Genomic DNA, 21,391 nt, shown 5'->3' with positions numbered 1-21,391 from the left:
AAGAATTCCGGAAGGATTCTCAAGGATATAAGGGTTCTACATCCCATATCTCCAAAACATAAGAAATTGCGCATGGATAGGCACTTATTATCCCTTCCATCTCTGGAGCATCTACACGTGAATGATCAGACCATCTCAGCTGATGACGAAGCTCCAGTACCAGCAGACCTACAGTGGGGCAAAAAAGTATTTAGTCAGTCACCAATAGTGCAAGTTCCACCACTTAAAAAGATGAGAGGCGTCTGTAATTTACATCATAGGTAGACCTCAACTATGAGAGACAAAATGAGAAAACAAATCCAGAAAATCACATTGTCAGATTTTGTAAGAATTTAATTGCAAATTATGGTGGAAAATAAGTATTTGGTCAGTAACAAAATTTCATCTCAATACTTTGTTATATATCCTTTGTTGGCAATGACAGAGGTCAAACGTTTTCTGTAAGTCTTCACAAGCTTGGCACACACTGTTGTTGGTATGTTGGCCCATTCCTCCATGCAGATCTCCTCTAGAGCAGTGATGTTTTGGGGCTGTCGCTTGGCAACACGGACTTTCAACTCCCTCCGAAGGTTTTCTATAGGGTTGAGATCTGGAGACTGGCTAGGCCACTCCAGGACCTTGAAATGCTTCTTACAAAGCCACTTATTCGTTGCCCTGGCGGTGTGCTTTGGATCATTGTCATGTTGAAAGACCCAGCCACGTTTCATCTTCAATGCCCTTGCTGATGGAAGGAGGTTTGCACTCAAAATCTCACGATACATGGCCCCATTCATTCTTTCATGTACCCGGATCAGTTGTCCTGGCCCCTTTGCAGAGAAACAGCCCCAAAGCATGATGTTTCCATCCCCATGCTTTACAGTAGGTATGGTGTTTGATGGATGCAAGTCAGTATTCTTTTTCCTCCAAACACGAAAAGTTTTGTTTCTACCAAACAGTTCCAGTTTGGTTTCATCAGACCATAGGACATTCTCCCAATACTCTTCTGGATCATCCAAATGCTCTCTAGCAAACTTCAGACGGGCCTGGACATGTACTGGCTTAAGCAGTGGGACACGTCTGGCACTGCAGGATCTGAGTCCCTGGCGGCGTAGTGTGTTACTGATGGTAGGCTTTGTTACATTGGTCCCAGCTCTCTGCAGTTCATTCACTAGGTCCCCCCGTGTGGTTCTGAGATTTTTGCTCACTGTTTTTGTGATCATTTTGACCCCACGGGGTGAGATTTTGCGTGGAGCCCCAGATCGAGGGAGATTATCAGTGGTCTTGTATGTCTTCCATTTTTTAATTATTGCTCCCACAGTTGATTTCTTCAATCCAAGCTCGTTACCTATTGCAGATTCAGTCTTCCCAGCTTGGTGCAGGGCTACAATTTTGTTTCTGGTGTCCTTTGACAGCTCTTTGGTCTTCACCATAGTGGAGTTTGGAGTCTGACTGTTTGAGGGTGTGCACAGGTGTCTTTTTATACTGATAACAAGTTTAAACAGGTGCCATTACTACAGGTAATGAGTGGGGGACAGAGGAGACTCTTAAAGAAGAAGTTACAGGTCTGTGAGAGCCAGAAATCTTGATTGTGTGTAGGTGACCAAATACTTATTTTCCACCATAATTTGCAAATAAATTCTTACAAAATCAGACAATGTGATTTTCTGGATTTATTTTGTCTCTCATAGTTGAGGTCTACCTATGATGTAAATTACAGACACCTCTCATCTTTTTAAGTGGTGGAACTTGCACTATTGGTGACTGACTAAATACTTTTTTGCCCCACTGTATATTCCCCATGGGAAAGAAGGCTGCTGAAGTCCATCCGGTCAGGCGACCAGGGATGTTGATGGGGAAGCCTCCCCGTCCACCTCTGGGGGGCAGGCGCCTTTCCAAGTGGACGCAGCTTTGGCCAAGCTGATGGAGACCGAGTGGAAACATGCGGAGAGAGCTCATCTTAATTTCAGTCCCTATTTCTGAACAGAGGACTGTCAGAGGTCAAGACCCTGTACCCCATAGCCTCATCACAGCTAGATCCTTTGGGTCCGCCTCCTAAGGTGGATTTGGCAGTCGCAGAGCTCTCTCAACGTACGGTGGTCCCTCTGGATGATGGTTCCAACTTACAAGACCTTCTGGACTGACGTGTGTGGGACCCTGAGAGAATGCTATTTCCGCGGCCTCAGCTTCGACCTTTGTGGCCATAGCCTCCACTACTGTAGCAGATAGCTTATGTTCCCCGTCTTGCCCAGCTAGAACGGGTTATTGATTCCGGGGTCCCTAAGGACGACATAACGTCCTCAATGTCCTCCCTGTTTATGGCTGCTGACTTCATGGGGGAAGCCTCCCGTCAACAATTGAAAGTAGCCTTTAAGAACATGGCTCTATCCACTGCAACAAGGAGACCTCTCTGACTTAAGCCCTGGAGGGCTGTAACCTCATCAAAATTTGCGCTATGTGCTACCGTTTGAGCCAAGAACACTCTTGGACGCAGACTGGATGATTTGATGGAAGGTCTTGCGGACATTAAGAGCAAGTCCCTGCCTCAAGCCTCCAGAGGCACACGGGAGGCCTCGGGTAGAGGGTGTGAATCTACTGGCCCCAGATCCCAGTCACAGAGGTGCACAAAATTTTGCCTGAGAGACCTGGACATGGATGCCCTTAGGAGGATCCAAGATTCCGTTCAAAGAGGCATTACCAGTTTGCCGACCTACCCTTCGGCACCTCTTCCGCTCCTCACACCTTCACTAAGGTGATGGCTCCCGTCGCTGCCGCCCTCAGACTTCAAGGTCTGTTCATAGTTCCCTATTTGACGACCGGCTCATAGAAGCTCAGTCAGCTCCAGTCCTCCAATGATGTCCACAGATAGCCATCTCCTTCCTTCAGAGGCTATGCTGGCTAATCATTTGGGAGAAATCTGAGGTAGTATCATCCACCCTAAAGAAGGTTCCAGGGTTAGACTCAGTGGCTCTGCAGATCTCATTATCCGCCCCAAGGAGGCTGAAGACAGAGTCGGCCGCCCGTTTTCTATACAAACGCGGCATGTATCCATCAGAACCAGGAGAGTCCTAGGCCTAATGTCACCCTCAGTCAGGGTGACCCCTTAGGCTTTATGGCATTCCCATCCGCTCCAGACAGAAATGTTGAAGACCTGGAACGGGTCTCTAGGAGGACTCCTGAAGAGGATCTGCCTTTCTCCCAGTACCTGTCTTTCCCTCAGAAGGTGAATACTCCTGAAAGACAGAAGGTCCTTAGTCCAACCAGTATTGGACTCTGTTGACAACAGATGCATCCTAGTCGGGATGGGGAGCCCATGTGGATGTGAGGACTGTGCAAGGTTGTTGGAGCAGCCCAGAAGTAGGATCTTCCAACCAGAGGGAACTCAAGGTGGTATGCCTGGCATTGCTGCAGGCATACCACCCCATATTCTCAAGGGGAAGGCTGAGGCCGGTCGGACAACATGACCACAGTGTTGTGCCTGAACAAACAGGGAGGAACCAGGTCCAAAGCTCTCCTGAAAGTAACTAATCTGGGCAGATAAGAGTCTGACCCATTTACCCGCTGTTCACATCAAGGGCTTCCTGAACATAGTGGCGGATCGGTTGAGTAGAGGTATTACCATATCAGGAGAATGGTCCCTCAATCCAGAGGTGTTCCAACAAATTGCCCAGAAATGGGGCCTTCCAGAAGTCGACCTCATGGCAACCCGACTCAATGCCAAGGTGGAGAAGTTCTGCTCTCTGTACCAGGAGAACGATCCCTTGGCAGTGGATGCCCTGTCCATCCCATGGAGGTTTATGCTGGTTTACATATTCCCTCCAATACACATCATACCAGAGTACTGATGGAAATAAGACAGGACCAAGTCCAGGCGACTGCTACAATACCATTCTGGCCCAAGAGGACTTGGTTCGCCCAGCTCATAGGCATGAGTCATGGTGTATATTGGAGGCTTCTCCCTCTCCCAGACCTGGTCACTCAAGGAGGTCAGAGATGCCAGGATCTGAGGAGATTCAACCTGACAGCCTGAAGGTCGACCAGTCCCTATTAAGTCATAGCGGGCTGTCAGAGGCCGTCCTGAGAACTATCTCCTGCGCCAGACCGGAATCCACAAATAGGAGCTACCGCAGAGTCTGGAATGTCTTTAGAACCTGGGGGTCGGAGCATGGCATAGGAGTGACCGACCCCTCTGTGGAATCAATACTGGAGCTCCTCCAGGACGGCCTAGACCAGGGGTTCCCAATACGTCGACCGCGATCTACCGGTCGATCGCAATGGACGTATGGGTCGAACGCGGGATGCAGCCAAGCATCCCCGCTGTCTGCTTCTTCACAGCGCAGGCTGAGAGTTATCTCTGGACACTGGCAGGCTGGGGCAGCCCCGCCTGCCAGTGTCCGTAGATGACTCTCAGCCTGCTCTGTGAACAAGCACTTGCAGGCCGTTCTTAGGGATGGAGGGGGCTTCTTCACAGCGCAGGCTGAGAGTCATCTACGGACACTGGCAGGCGTGGCAGCCGCAGCCCCAGCCTGCCAGTGTCCAGAGATAACTCTCATCCTGCGCTGTGAAGAAGCAGACAGCGGGGATGCCTGGGCGGCCACCTCTCACGATCCGCCCGGCCATGTCCACATACCCAGCCCGAAGACACGCTACGCTCCGCCTACAGGCCCGCTCCAGCCCCGCCCACAAGAAGTGGGTAGTTGATCTTAGGGCTTGGCCATTTAAAGAAGTAGCTCACATGCTGAGAAAGTGTGAGCACTCCTGGCCTAGACAAAGGGCTATCTCCAGCAACCTTGGAGGTACAGGTAGCCGCTTTGTCTGCCCTTAGTGAAAGGGTTCCTTAGGGGTGCAACGAGAATTAGACCTTCGGTGTCAGCCCCCGTTCCCCAATGGGAGCTTGGGATCGTGTTGGCGGCTTTATGTGACCCACCGTTTGAGCCACTGGAGGAAGTGGATTTAAAGCTGGTAGCATTTAAAGTAGCTTTTTTGCTGGCGATGACCTCAGCTAAGAGGGTTGGGGAGCTCCAGGCCCTGTCATCAGAGGAGCCTTACCCCTCCTTTTTCAGTGACAGGGTTCAACTCCGTTTTTTGCCAGGGTTTATACCCAAGCTACCCTATTTGGCAAACCTGAACCAGCTCATTTCGTTACCAACCTTTGTACCGGAGCCTTCCTCTCCGGAGGAAGTTAGGCTGCACTCCTTAGAACTGGGCAGATGTCTCCGGATCTACCTCGACCGGACCCTGCCTTTTAGGAGGTCAGAACACCTCCTGATTGATCTAGCCGGGAGGTTTAGAGGTCAGAAGGCCTCAAAGGCCTCTATTTTCTGTTGGGTGAGGGGGGCCATCAAGATGGCCTTTTCAACTCGGAGTTTGTCCCCTCCTGAGTGCCTATCGGCGCATTCGACCCGGGCGGTGTCTTCGTCTTGGGTGGAGAGGTCGGCAGTTCCATTAGAGCACATCTGTGCGGCTGCCTCTTGGTCCTCTCCCCTCACCTTTGTAAGGCATTACCGCCTAAACTCCCGGGCGTCTGTGGCGACGGCTTTTGGGCGGTCAATCCTGACCTCTATGGGCCGTGGAAACCCTCCCTGAGTGGGGGGATTACTTGCTACCTCCCCACTTGTGCTGCTGTTTGATGACAGGGAAACTTAGATTATAAAGGATAATCTGTTTTCCCTTAGTCATAACAGCAGGACAAGGCTCCCTCCCTATTTTTGTAAATTATTGTTGTGTGTGTTGTATAGATTATGTACTCTTGTATTAACACGCAGGTGGGAGGTCCTTGTGCCCTCTTATAGGGCCAGGTTGTGGCTGGTTAATGAATTAAAAATTCCATCTGTCCTACCAGCACACAGGGGCGGAATACCCCACTTGTGCTGCTGTTATAACTAAGGGAAAACAGATTATCCTTTATAAGCTAAGCATCTTCTTTGAGAAGTCCACCTCTCTAGAAGTAGACGTTGTCATGGAATTTTGGCTGGTCTTCTCAAAGAGGTTTCACTTGTGCATATTATTAAATGAATATATAAATATACACAAAGATATAATCAACATAAATATACAACTAATTAAAACAAATTTAATATGTAGAAAATTGTTCTTATTAAAAGGTAACAACCTTTAGAGTCACAAGTAGATTATACATTTTGCAGTAAAATTAAATGTAAGGGAAGTTATGTTTTTTAGTGATCACTTTATAAATAACATATGTAACCCAATGTCTCATGATGTCATTATTTGAACCTGTGCCCTGGTGCCTTGCGCTGTGTCTCCTTGCTTGCTGAGCTATTCAGCCTGTTGAATAGTTGTCTGCTGGACTATTGTGTTGAACCTACTCTTGAGGCTCATCATCTGTTTCTAATAATTAGAACCCGCCCCTAGTTAAAGAGGATCTTGCGCCTCTTGGGCACATGCGGTTTTAGGAGGTAAAAGGTTAACCCTGATTGGACTGCCTATATAAATGTGACCCTGACACTCCCTGGTTGTGTTAGTACTGAGTTTAGGTATCTGAATACAGGCTGTACACACAGGAGATCTCCTTGCTGGAGATCTTCTTTAGTTCTGTGGAACTTCCCTTTGCTGGCTGCAAGCTCCTGAGATACATTGGACTTCTACCTTGTCTTTATGTATCTGCTCCTAGACTACTACCTCAGCCCCCCCACCCCTTCCCGTGGTCAATCCGTGTGCTGTCTTCAGCCTCCCCAGACTTACCTGACTACTGGACCCCTGCTCCTGATCATGAATAGATCAGCATAAAATAAGCGCAGCAAAAAAAATAATGGAATAGTGTAGTAGACATTGCTATTCCATTTTACATTGTTATGTAAAAAAAAACACGTATACATTTAACCCCTTAGCGACCCTTGACGTAACTGTACGTCATGGGTCGCATGGGGATGTATGGAGCGAGCTCACACGCTGAGCTTGCTCCATACACGGCAGATGCCGGCTGTATCATACAGCCAGGACCTGCCACTAACAGCAGCGGTCGGTGCCCGAGCCGATCGCTGCTGTTAACCCTTTACACACTGCGGTCAAACGTGACCGCAGTGTGTAAACGGCGCCGGCGGCATGGGCGCCGCCATGTTTCGCCGATCGCCGCCCTCCTGAACGTCACAAGAGGGCGGTGATCGGTTGCTATGACAGCCGGAAGCCTATTGAAGGCTTCCAGGCTTGTCTCTGCACGAGATCTATTAGATGATGCCAGAGGCATCGTCTAATAGAAGTGCTGCGATTTTCCTATTCACTGCAATACTGTAGTATTGCAGTGAATAGTATGAGCGATCAGACTCCCTAGGTTTCAAGGTACCTAAGGGGTCTGATCATAAATGTAACAGAAGAAAAAAAAAAGTTTTTAAAAGTATTAAAAAAATAAAAAAAAATAAAAGTTCAAATCACCCCCCTTTCCCTAGATCAGCTATAAAAGTAATTAAAGAACATTAAACATAAACATATTAGGTATCCCTGCGCTCCAAAATGCCTGAACTATTAGAATATTAAAACATTTATCCCGTACTGCGAACGGCGTAGCGGCAAAAAAAATAAAAACAGCCAAAAAGCGTTTTTTTCAACACTTTGCCTCCTATAAAAAATTGAATAAAAAGTGATCAAACCATCGGATCTTTCCCCAAATGGTATCAATAGAAACGTCATCTTGTCCCGCATAAAAAGACACCACAACCAGCTCCATACATGGAAATATGAAAAAGTTACAGGTGTTAGAACATGATGACACAAATTTTTTTTTCTATTTTGCAAAGTTTATCATTTTTTTAAAAGTATCAAAAAATTTCAAATACTATATAAATTTGGTATCACCGCGTTTGTACTGACACGTAGAACACAGGTAACATGTCATTTGTACCAAACAGTGAATGCTGTAAAAATTAAACCCATAAGAAAATGGCGCAAATGCATTTTTTCTCCAATTGCGCCTCATTCTGAATTTTTTTCCAGCTTCCCAGTACATTGCACAGCATATTGAATGGTGCCATTACAAAGTACAATTTGTCCCGCAAACAATAAGCTATCATGTGACTCTGTGAACTGAAAAATGAAAAAGTTATGGCTCTTGAAATGTGAGGAGGGAAAAACGAAAATGCGAAACCAAAAAATGGCCTGGTCCTTAAGGGGTTAACAGAGGCCATAATACCCCATGAGTGACATCTCACTCTCTGGCATCTGTCACTGTTTTAAGGGAGCTTCAGTGATGTCACTATTAACATTTTACCGGTAATTGGTAAAGAGTCACCATGACATACCGCAAAGAGAGGGCTCTGGTCCTCTATAAAATGAGTGTCAGGCATTATACTGAACACCCAGAGAGTCATGCAGTCCACTCTCCCTAATTGCAGCAACCACAAGGTGTGTTCCTATGTACATCTATGACAAAAGCAGAAAATGTGGTGTGAACAAAGATTAAGGGCTCATGAACCTCATAACAAGGAGCTGATTATTAAATATGCGGATAAGGGGGGCAATGTGATGTTGATGGATGTACCTCAATATACAACCATGCGTGAAGCCTTTTTGTCGCAGAGGGATAGTTATGAGATCTTACAAAATAACCCACCAGTGGAATTTAGTAATGCCTTACAGGCACTATTAGTGGGAGCCAAAATGTCCAAATTGATTTCTGAGCTCCTATTGCCATTAACACCAGTGGAAGTGACATTTTATTGCCTGTCTAAGGTCCACAAATGATTATCCCCATTAAAAGGGAGGCCTACAGTTTCAGGGGTCAATGGATTATGCCAAAATGACTTCTCTGGACAAGATCCTAAGACCATTTGTTACCTTCCCTCACCTCTTTTGACCAGGACACCTCTGAACTGTTACAAAAGTTGGAGATTGTAGTCGATGATGTGATCCTATGTTCTATAGATGTGGAGACACTATATTCCTCAATACCACTCCTTTGGGGATTGATAGAAGTGTCAGTATGTCAGGACCCCAGGGAGGGCGGCATTTTTGATTATCTAAGCCAGTCCAGGACAAGCTGTCCTGGACTGGCTTAGCACCGAGCGGTGTGTTTGGGGAGGCCACTGGAGCAGCGCTGCTCCGGCAGCCTCCCCTCACGCAGAGAGCAGGTCTTCTCCGTGCCTGCTCTCTGCCTGCGAATGGCGCTAAGCCCGCCCCCTCCGCAACGCCCCCTGTGCTCCGCCACGCCCCTGCGCTCCGCCCCCTCCTCCCGGGGGGGGGCGGCTTACTGTAGTTCGCCTCGGGCAGCGAAAGGGGTAGGTTCACCCCTGAAGTGGATCACTATCTGATCTCCCAGGGCACACAGTATACAATTGTTCTGGATCTTCTTGAATTCTCTTTGACTCAGAACTTTTTTCTCTTTAATGAGAAACACTACCACCAGCTCAGCGGCACTGCCATGGTTAATCCATATGCGCCAACTTAAGTTAATTTGCTCCTGGGCTGATGGAAAGAAGCAAGTGTTTTCACGGAGAATAATGGAGACTCAGGGTTTGTTCACATTTGCGCTCAGTGTCCACTGTGTGTATTCCGCCGGGTTTCCATCTTCAGCCCTGGCGAAACTGGACAGGGGACGGAAACCCGGCAGTCAGTTTTAAAACCCATTCACTTGAATGACTTTGTAAAGGTGACCACAGGTGTCCGCCTGTGGCCTGTCCTTGGGGAAACTGTTTTTTTTAGCCGGACACAAAGTCGGACATGCAGGACTTTGTATCCTTCAGAATGTGGTGAAATTAAGAAAAATACGCTATTTTCTTATGTCTTTTGTTTTTACGGTTTGCACTCTGCTGTAAAAATGCTATGTTAGCTTTAATCTGCAGGTAACTACAATCACGGCAATACCAAATTTATATAGTTTGTTCATGTTTTAATAACTTTGAATTTAGGTCAAGGGAGTATTGGTGACACTCTGCTTCTAGAAACGGAGAAATAGAACATCACCGGATTATCAGAAATTGTGCCTAGGGCGGTCAAATGACTGCCCTTGCAATCTAGGTAATTACACATTTTTTTTAAACTAATTAAATTAGACGTTAAGGGGGGGTTTAGTTTAGGGGTTAATTTTTAATTTATCGCAAACAACTGCTTTAAAGGGGCTCTATCAGCAAAATCATGCTAATAGAGCCCCACATATGCGTGAATAGCCTTTAGAAAGGCTATCCAGGCACCGTAAATGTTATATTAAACTACCCCGTTTTAAAATAAAACCCTAAAACAGAATGTGATAAACTTACCGAACGTGCACGGTGGGTGGGCATTCAGGGTGCGCCGTCTTCTTCATCCACGCCTCCTCTTCCTGCGATGTCCCCGGGTCCCGTCTTCCTCTGGCGCTCGCGAACTGACATTGCTAAAAAAAACAAAACAAAAGGCCTTTAATACTTAATACCAAATTTTCGCCATTCCCTGTATTTAGTACTATACTCGTAGCTCAATTCCATTCATTTGAATGGGATTGAACTGTTACATAGCCATGATTCAATTAAAGGGATTTTTAACTAATTGCTCACCTATCCTTAACGCTGCACAGCAGCGCCTATAGAGCTGTACAGTGTGAGCGGGGAGAAACACCTCCCTCCCCTCCTGATAATACTCGTCTATGGATGAGCACTGTGAGAAGAGGGAGGGGGTGCACCTCCCCGCTCACACTGTACAGCGCGATAGGCGTTGCTGTGCAGAAGGACATTCCTGACTGACTGTCAGGAACACCCTTCTGACTGTAAAGAGCTACGGTAACGGCACCGATAGCACTTTACCCGGGGCACAGATCGGGAAAGCCGAAAATGTGCTGAATTCAGCGCACTGTTGGCTTTCCAGCAGTATATAGAGCTGTCTGTGCCCAAACCCATGAAAGGTCCTCTTTAACAATAAGGCCCCACAAAGTGGGCAGCAGCAAAATAAAATAAAAAAAAAAAATTGCTGCAGGAAAAACTGCAGAGCCAACGCATCACGTTTTTTTCTACAGCGCTTTTCACAGAAAGACAGAAGAGGTTTCCTCTGCGAATCTTCTGCTTCCACTTCTGTTGCCAGCGTTTCTATAGGTATTGGAAATCACAGAGTTTCTGCTGCACGTATTTTTCTGCATTGTGTGAATGCGATTTGCTAGATTCACTTTGCAGTGACTGTAAAACGCTGTGGTTTTTGACTATGGAAAGGTCATCAATTTCAAAATTCCAGAAAACCCCTTTAAGTACAATTAAAAAATTGTGTTGCCCTGAAATGTCTATCTTACATAACCATATTTTGCATATCCTCCATATAACACACGTCCCCAACATTATACAAATAACTTAGTCTTTTCAATTTCTAGAATTGTATTTTTTACCCTAAAGCATTAAAAACAAGAAAAACAGGAAAAAACCCATACTATTCATAATGCCAAGCCCTTGTACATTCACATACCTTACTAGTGGAATGCAAGTAGGCCAGTTATAAACCAGCTTTTGTCAACTAAAATCCAGCTTTAAATTATATTTTACAGTCTATTCACCACAAACACACAGACATATCTGTCTGTCTGTCTATCATCCACCTTTCTAACTTCATTAGCGCCCCTGACGAAGCCCACGGGTTGGTGTGTGAAATGCGCGTCGGGCGCTCTCTGGTGTGTAGGTATTTGTGGTGGTTAGCCATTTTATGCTTTACTTTTAGTGATGGCAAGGTTCCTCTCGGTTATATGTAATTGATACATGATGATAAGATAGCTTTCTCTTGGAAAAAGTGGATTGAACACTGGTATTGGAACCTTACTGCTATATATTGCTGTGATAATCTGTATAGCTCCCCACCACCCTCCATATTGATCTGGTATCTGGTACCTATTACCTTTTGTATTCCCAATGTATTTATAGTCATATTATTGTTATATGTATGTCCAATGATTTTAGTGGATAAGAAAATTTATTGTATTAAGAAAAATTTCTTTGTGTGGTTGTATTTTTTGTGGTGGATTTGCAATTTCCCACACATATGTTGTTATTATTATTATTGCCTCTATTTTGTTTATCAATATATTGAAATGCATTAGTATTGTAATGAATTGCATTAGTGATCAGACGCCTCGGGTTCAAGACCCCTAAGGGGGTCTAATAAATGCAAAAAAATAAATTAAAAAAAATTAAAAAGTATTAAAAATTCAAATAACCCCCTCTTTCCATAGAACACATATAAAAGTAGTTAAATACTGTGAAACACAAACATGTTAGGTATTCCTGTGTCCAAAAATGCCTGCTCTACAAATCTTTAAAAATATTTTTCCTGTCCGGATAAACACTGTAACGGGAAAAAAAAAAAAAAGTGCCAAACCACTGTTTTTTTCACTGTTTTGCCTCTTATAAAAAATGATCAAAGCAAAAGCAATTCCCCAAAATGGTATAACTAAAAAGTAAACCTTGCCCCGCAAAAAAAAGACGCCCTATACATCCCCATACACGGAAATATTAAAAAGTTATGGGTGTCAGAATATGGCGACTTTAAAAAAAAAAAAAAAAAATTGGCACAGTTTGGATTTTTGTTAAGTTGTTAAGTAAATATCTCTCTATATTATAAAAATGAATTCCTGTCTGTCTGCCTGTCTTTTTTTTTTTATGCGCAACCAAACGACTGGACCGATTTTCACCAAATTTGGCAAACAGATACTTCAGGTATCCGGGAAGATTTAAGACGAGCACCCAACTCACTCGGAGGTATCGTTCCGGAGATACAGCTTTCCCAAAACCCTGACTTCCCATTAGCCAAAACAAACCTGCAAGTCTTTCACTCGTATTTCAACTGCAATACACACGGTCACTCCACATGTACAATCCAGCACTGATATCCAAATTGAGATACACGCATCAGAGGTCAGCACACAGTAGCACGTCAGAGGATTAGATACATGCGTCTGCACACAGTGCCACATGCCAGAGGATTAGATACGCGCATCTGCACCCAGTTCCACATGCTGGAGGATTAGAAACGCATGTATGCACAAAGTACCACACGCCAAAAGATTAGATACACGCGTCTGCACACAGTTCCACATGCCAGAGGATTAGATACATGCGTACAAAGTACATGCGTACAAAGTACCACACGCTGGAGGATTAGATACACAGGTCAGCACACGCCAGAGGATTGGATACACAGGTCAGCATACAGTATCACATGTCAGAGGATTAGATGCACTTGTGTGCACAAAGTACCACATGACTAAAGATTAGATACGTGTTTCTGCACACAGTTCCACATGCCAGAGGATTAGATACATGCATCTGCACAAAGTACCACACGCTGGAGGATTAGATACACAGGTTAGCACACAGTATCAAACTGTGTGCACACAGTTCTACATGCCAGAGAATTAGATGTGCAGATCAGCACAAAGTACCACACGCCGAAAGATTAGATACGCACGTCTGGACCAGCCAGAGGATTAGATACACAAGTCAGCACATAGTATCACACACCAGAGGATTAGATACGTGCGTCTTCACACAGTACCACACGCCGGCTGGAGGCTTAGATACGCGCATCTGCACACAGTACCACAAGCCAGAGCATTAGATACGCACGTCTTCACACAATACCGCATGCCAGAGGATTAGATACGTGCCACTGCACACAATACCACATGCCGGAGGATTGTATACGCGCCACTGCACACATGCTGGAGGATTAGATACGCATGTCTGCACATAGTTCCACACAACGCAGGATCAGATACGTGCCACTGCACACGATACCACACGCCGGAGGATTGGATACGCGCCAATACAAATGCCGCAGGATTAGATACGCGCATCTACACACAATTCCACATGCCAGAGGATTACATACGTGAGTCTGCACACAGTTCCACATGCCAGAGAATTAGATACGCACCTCAACACATAGTAACACTCGCCAGAGGATTAGATAGGCGCATCTTCACACAGTTTCAAACGCCGGAGGATTAGATGCGTGCGTCTATACACAGATACACATGCCGAAGGATTAGATATGCACATCTTTATACAATACCAAATGCTGGAGGATTAGATGCGCACGTCTGCACACAGTTCCACATGCCGAAGGATTAGATACTGTTACGGTTCTGTGTATTTATTAAAAAATAATATTTTTAAATGACAGAACCTAGTCTGCAAGGCACTGCAGCGAGGTCCACAGGCCCAATGATGGGTGGCTGTACGTCTGAATAGTGTACTACCAGTTAAAACTGCACTGGCAGACAAGTGACGCAATACTTAAAGTGAACACGCTGCAATAGTGCCCTGCCAGTTAACCTCACTGGACAGGCGCACAGTACAGCTGAAAACAAACAAGGCTGCCAAGGGTTAACTCACCCCAGGTCAGCAACCACAGCAGCTCCTGCAACAGCCAGGAGTAACTAAGGTAGTTAGACAGTAAAGGGAGCTATCAGAGAAATCACACCTGTTATCAGCGCCTCAGCCTGGAACAGAGTCCACGGCTCCTAGCCTGGAGTAGGGCTGATAGTTCAGGATTTACAGGCACTAAACTACAGAGCGGATAGTGGCAAGGAAAACCCCACACAGAGGCCTAGTCTGGTACCTGCCTGAAAACTGCAGCTAGTCCTGAACTACTGTCTTCAACAACCTCAGAGATTCTGATTCAAAGTGTGAGCGCTGGGCGGGCGTCGGCTCACACTTTTTAAAGGGGAGTCCCCACCCAACAGGGCGGTGGCCATGACCTCACTGCTCATGCTCAGTAGGAAAGAAGTGGCACTTAGCCTGTGAGCGACTCCAATAGGTCTGAGCATGCTCAGTAGTCCGAAATCTGGACTTACACTCCAGACAACTCACTACATGAGGCCAAGGGCGAGGGTTAGATTGACCCGCAGGTGGCGCTGTGCGCTGAGTGTGGACCCTGCGGGACCCAATCCTAACAGATACACGCATCTGCACAGAATACCACACAATGGACGATTAGATACACGCCACTACAAACAATACCACATGCTGCAGGATTAGATACGCACTATTTCACACAATACCACACATGTCTGCACAAAGTACCACATGCCAGATGTTAGCACACAGTACCACACGCCGGAGGATTAGATACGTGCGTCTATACACAGTTTCACATGCCGCGGGATTAGATACACACGTCTGTGCACAATACCACATGGGGAGGGTTAGATACACGAGTCTGCACACAGTACCACACACCATAGGAATAGATACGCACATTTGCACACAGTTTCACACGCCAGAGGATTCGATACACACATCTGCACACAGTACCACAAGCCGGAGGATTAGATACGCACATATGCTCAAAGTACCAAGCGCCAGGATTAGATACACGTGTCTTAACACAATTCCACATGCCAGAGGATTAGATACCCACTATTACGGTTCTGTGTATATATATATAAAATAATATTTTTAACTACAGAACCGCTAGGCTGCAAGACACTGCAGTGAGGTCCACAGGCCCAGGTGGGCGGCTGTATGTCTGAATGCAGACTACCGGTTAACTTCACTGGCAGAAATGTTAGTGCGGTTCAGGCTGCCAGGGGTTAACCGTCACCATTGGTCAGCAACACAAAAATACTCCTTTAATAACCAGGAGCTACAACCAGGGCAGCCGATAGGCCAGTATTACTGCTACTGGCGTCAGGGGCCCGGGCAAATTGAAAAATAGGGGGGGCCTGGTTTTGGCCCACCACCGTGTGCCGGCCCCCTATCGCCCCCAGGAGCAGTCATTGTATGTCCAATTTCAACTCAGATCTGCGTCCAGAGGACGCAGATCTGAGTTGAACACATATACGGCTACAGCAAGGAGCACTACTGGCTGTGTAGACGCGATATGATGACGTCACATTGCGTCTACAACTGTGTGCGAGTGAGAGAGGCATGCAGAGAGCGGTGGGGGAACGAGGAGAAGGTAAGTTTAATGTGTACACTGAGGTGGAACGTGAAACTGGGAGCAGATGAAGGAGAGGACGGCATGACACTGGGGGCAGAGATGTGGAAACATGAATCTGGGGGCAGAGATGAAGAGGACATGAATCTGGGGGCAGAGATGTGGGGACATGAATCTGGGGGCAGAGATGTGGGGACATGAATCTGGGGGCAGAGATGTGGGGACATGAATCTGGGGGCAGAGATGGCGGGGACATGAATCTGGAGACAGATGGAGGGGACATGAAACTAGGGGCAGAGATGGAGGGGGGATATGAATCTGGGGGCAGAGATGGAGGGGGGGACATGAAACTGGGGGCAGATGAAGGGTGTATATGAAGCTGGGGGAGAGATAGAGGGGCACATATAATTTACGGGTGACTGTAGGAGGATTATACTGTGTGCGGGCACATGAAAAATTAATGAGAATGGGCGGAGTCAACATAAAAGTTGGCGGGGCTAACTTTGTCCCTCTTTCAGTTCTTCAAAAGTTGTGAGGTATGGGTACAGGGGGCAATGGAAAGATGTTAGAAGGTGGACGGGGGGGATTGTTGGGGCATCGGGTGTGCGGCACTGCGGAGAGGGAATTGGGGCAATAATATATAATATATACGTTTTTTGCTGGAGAACTACAAAGCACACAATACCTCCAAAGGTATGTGTGCTTTGTATTAATAATGATGTAGGCTGCTATGCTACTAGCATAGCAGCCTGTTTGGGGGTGGGACTTTCACTTTAAAGGAGTGTTTTCACGTTTTTAGCCTCCCTTGCCGGCATACGTTGGTAACCAGTTACAATCAGCTCCCCACTTATCCCTGCACGGAGAACTGCAGGCCCCCCTTTTTTTTTAAATGGCCAGTTCTTCGTGCAGGGATAAGTTGACAGCTGATTCTGACTGGTTACCAATGTATCCCGGCAAGGGAGGCCAAAAACGCAATGTGAAAAAGCCCTGAGGATTTATTAAGAGGGCTCTTTTAAATGGTGTTGGCTCTCTATAGGTGCTCTCACACGTAGCAGATTTTACGTGCAAATAGAATCTGATTAAGCCTTGTAATGCTGCTAAATAAAGGTAAATTTAATACATAATTAGTATGTCGCAAAACAGAGTAGTTTTAAAATGGCGGGGGGGGGGGGCACACACAGGCCGTATGGGGCCCCAAAATTCCTGATGGCGGAACTGGCTACAACACAAGTAGACAGTTTACATAGGCTATTCTGATTCCCACTGTCAGAGCCAAGGAATCCTTACTAGATCCCTAAGCTGTCCTGCCTTTCACTGGAACCTGGCCTTAACCTCCTGTCTCAAGTATTTTTGTCAAAGTGTGAGCACCGGGCGGGCGTTGGCTCACACTATATAAAGGCTAGTCCCCGTCCAACAGGGGCGGTGGCTCAAAAATGTCTGAGCATGCTCAGTAGGGAAAGAATGGCACTTAGCCCATGAGCGGCTCCAAAATGTCTGAGCATGCTCAGTGGGCCGAAAGCTGGACTTAGACTCCAGACTCCTTGCTGCATGATGCTGAGGGCGAGGGTTGGATTGGCCCACAGGTGGCGCTGTAATGGAAACCTGCGGGACCTGATCCTAAAACCCACCACTGCACACAATACCACACACCGGAGGATTAGATACATGGCTCTGCACAGAGTACCACGTATTACAGTTTCATTTTAGTTTTCCATAGCAACCCAGCCATTTTTCTTCACTAGGTTTGAAAAAAAGCAATTCTCCAGCAAAAAAATATAAAATTTAACTTTTACTTGAAAATGCTCCAAAATTTAGCCTGTTTACGGAGAAAAATGTCTGCCTATGTGACACCCATGCTTGCTACTTTGGAAAATCAAAGGCTTTCGCAAAAATTATCTAATTCTGGGGACTTGTAACTATGACAGGTTTATTATTTTTTGGTAGTGTACTTGCGATGATTAAAGGGGCTCCATCAGCAAAATCATGCTAATAAAGCCCCACATATGCGTGAATAGCCTTTAAAAAGGCTATTCAGGCACCGTAAATCTTATATTAACCCCTGGTCCCGTTTTTAAATAAAAGGATAAAAACATATATGCAAAACTTACTTAAACGTGCACCCTGGGCGGGGGTGCACGGTGCGACGTCATCTTTGGGCACGCCTGCCTCTTCTGTCTTCTTGGAGTAACGCCCTCTTCTCCGTATCTTCTTCCGGCTTCTTCTCGTGAAATCCTGCGCCTGCGTAGTAGCGCTTCCCTCCGAATCGCTAGTGCGCAAGCTCACTTGCCATTTCACTTAATGGCAGTTCGCGATTGTACTGCGCATGCGCAATACTGTAGCGTACGTCTACGGGGACTGAGCGTGCGCAGTAGCGATTTGGAGGGAAGCGCTACTACGCAGGCACGGTATTTCACGAGAAGCATTTTATGTTTGAAAAAACATGAAGCGTTCTGGATTCATAGACTACAAACTCCGTAACCAAAAGGCCTCAACCGTGAATACAAGCTGTGACAGATAGAAGGTGACAAGAAGTGGCTTAACAAGCTAAATCTATTCTTCAATAGATTTGACTCCAAGCCAACTCTCCCTTCACCAGCATGTCAGTCAACCCCCCTCCCCTCACACACCAAGACCCCACCCACACCATCTTGCAGTCAATTGCAGTGTGGCTATCTGATCCTCAAGGAGTCTCAAGTGTGTAGGAAAATCAATAGGATCTAAGCAGAAAAGTCCGGAGGACCTAATGGGTTAAACGCAAGAGTTCTTAAAATATGTGGAGACCAGCTGTGTGGCGTTATTACGCACATGTACAATATGAGTCTAAAGATGGGAGTGGTACCTTAACTGTGGAAAACATCTTGTGTGGTACCAGTCCCAAAGAAACCCAACCCGATGGGCTAAAATGACTACCGACCTGTAGCACTGACATCTCACCTGATGAAGGTCCTAGAGAGACTGGTCCTGACACACCTACGCCCTCTAGTGTGCTCCGCTCTGGACCCCTCCAGTTTGCCTATCGGCCGGGCATTGGGGTAGATGACGCCATCATCCACCTTCTTCACAGAGCTCTCTCTCACCTGGAGAAAACCGGGAACACTGTGAGAATAATGTTCTTTGATTTTTCCAGTGCGTTCAACACCATTCAGCCAGGGCTACTGAGGGAGAAGCTGAACCTTGCTGGAGTGGACCATCACCTGTCCAACTGGATCCTAGACTACCTCACATACCGACCTCAGTATGTAAGAGCCAAGGGGTTTTGTGTGTCTGACACTGTGGTCTGTAGTACGGGGGCACCACTAGGTACAGTTCTTGCCCCATTTCTCTTCACATTGTAAACTGCTGACTTTAGGCACAACTCATCCAGCTGTTACTTACAGAAGTACTCCGATGACTCTGCAATAGTAGGCCCTAACACTTAAACTGGGATTTTGTTGAATGGTGCCAGCTGAACCACCTCAGGATTAATGCTGGAAAGACCAAAGAGATGGTGATGGACTTAAGTAAACGGAGAAGTGCTCCAATCCCGGTGGAGATCCAAGGGACATGCATTGAGATAGTCAAGACCTATAAGTACCTGGGTGTGCTCCTCAATAATAAACTGGACTGGGCTGATCACCTGGAGGCGCTGCACAGAAAGGGTCACAGCAGACTACCTGCTCAGAAGGCTGAGGGCCTTTGGAGTCCAGGGGCCACTTCTTAGGGCCTTTTACAACTCTGTGGTTGCTTCAGCCATCTTTTCGGTGTGGCCTGCTCTGCTAAGGCAGCAGTATATCAACTAGGATAGAAATAGACTTGACAGACTGATCAGAAGGGCCAGCTCTGTCCTGGGGAGCCCCCTGGACCCAGGATACTGTCCGTGGTGAGCTCCATGCGAGAGAATAAATCCCACCCCATGTAGGAGACCTTGATGGTACTTGGCAGCACTGTAAGTGGCTTCACTACAGTCGGACATCTTCACTTGCGGACAGGGAAGGACAGGCACGAAGTGCAAAAGAACGCGCCCGATGCCCATTGAAATAAATGATAGGTGTCACGGACACAGCTAGTGTCCGCTCCTAATGTCCGTGCCAGATTTTGAGCGGACACTACATGTCGGACACCGACGGTAGTGTGAACGCCCCCTTACTTCTTTCTTTCTTCTCTTTCTTAGCTGCTATGGACTCCTAGTATAGCTTCTCTTCTCAGCTTATGTGTGTCTGCTTCCGTAATATATTACTGTGTATTATCCTGTATCTGTATTACTATGCTGCTGTAACATACTAAAATTTCCCCACTGTGGGTCTATTAAAGGATTATCTTATATTTAGTTTAACCCAGTACTCTATTTAATCATCTACCTATTTTATTTTTCAGACACCGCCATGACGTACTACTTTTCAACTTCATTATATATCCTGCATCCTTTTTTCCTAAAAAGCATACTTTCCGTATCCAGGTACATTATTGCTACCCTTCACCACCCCTTGTCCCTTGCTACATTATTCTTTTTATTAACCTTGATTATGTACCTGCTACAGTTCAAATTTTGAGGATATATCCCAGGCCTGTCTGGCTATGATTTGTTTGCAGCCTGTTATACAACTGATGATATTTTGTAGTGCATTGATTAGCGATCAGAACCCCTGGGGTTCAAAACTCTGAGGGGTCTAATAAATGCAATATAAAAAAAATGTGAATATTCAAATCCCCCCCCCCCTTCCCTATAATACATGTGAAGCACATAAACAATAACATTAGGTATCAGTGTGTCTGAAAACGCCCTATAAAAATATTTTTCCTGTATGCCATAGTGGGGTGGGAAAAAAAAAATAAATAAATTTTTTCAGTTTTGTCTCTGATAAAAAAATTTAATAAATAGTGAACAAAGCAATACTAATTTCCCAAAGTGGTATAACTAAAAAGTACACCTGACCCCACAAAGGAGTTAAAATGTAAATAAATCTATACAAATTTGGTATCCCTGGATTCGTACCGAAGCATAGAATATAGGTGACCTATTTTTGGCTGTACAGTGAACGCTGTAAAAACAAAGCCTATAAGAAAGACTCCATTATCTACTTTAGTATATCTTTGTCATTATAAGTGATTACCAATGTGTAACGAGAAGATAGGTCTGTGTAACGTGTTAGCTGTAAACTGTGTGTGTGCATTGTATTTTGTTGTCCTGTATCAAACAAAAAACTTCCATACTCCATAGGTATATGAAGTGCTATTTAATTATCCGTGTTCATATATTCACATTGTGGGGATAACGTCACTCCTTAGGGAGAGACCACCTTCTCAGGTGTGTGGAGACTTATAGCCATAGTTGCTCCACTGCAAAGGAACATGGGAGAATATGCAAATCTGTCTCCCAAGATGTAAACAGGGAGACAGTGCCTCTGTTTGCTGCCCTCTATAGCAAGCAACCCTGAACAACATGCCCGACTTCCCAGAAGCCTTTGCTGCATGATGCGAGGTTATAACCAAATCAGTTTCTCAGCTGCGGACGGCACAGTTTCTGTCTCTTTGGACGTCATCAGCGCAGCACAGAGAGAACTGATTTGGTTTAAGTGAGAGGCTGTGAGACCAGATT

This window comes from Leptodactylus fuscus, chromosome 3 (assembly GCF_031893055.1).
Source record: "Leptodactylus fuscus isolate aLepFus1 chromosome 3, aLepFus1.hap2, whole genome shotgun sequence".
Lineage (NCBI taxonomy): Eukaryota > Metazoa > Chordata > Amphibia > Anura > Leptodactylidae > Leptodactylus > Leptodactylus fuscus.
The sequence above is the reverse complement of the archived record's forward strand: the minus strand, read 5'-3'. Positions refer to the sequence as shown.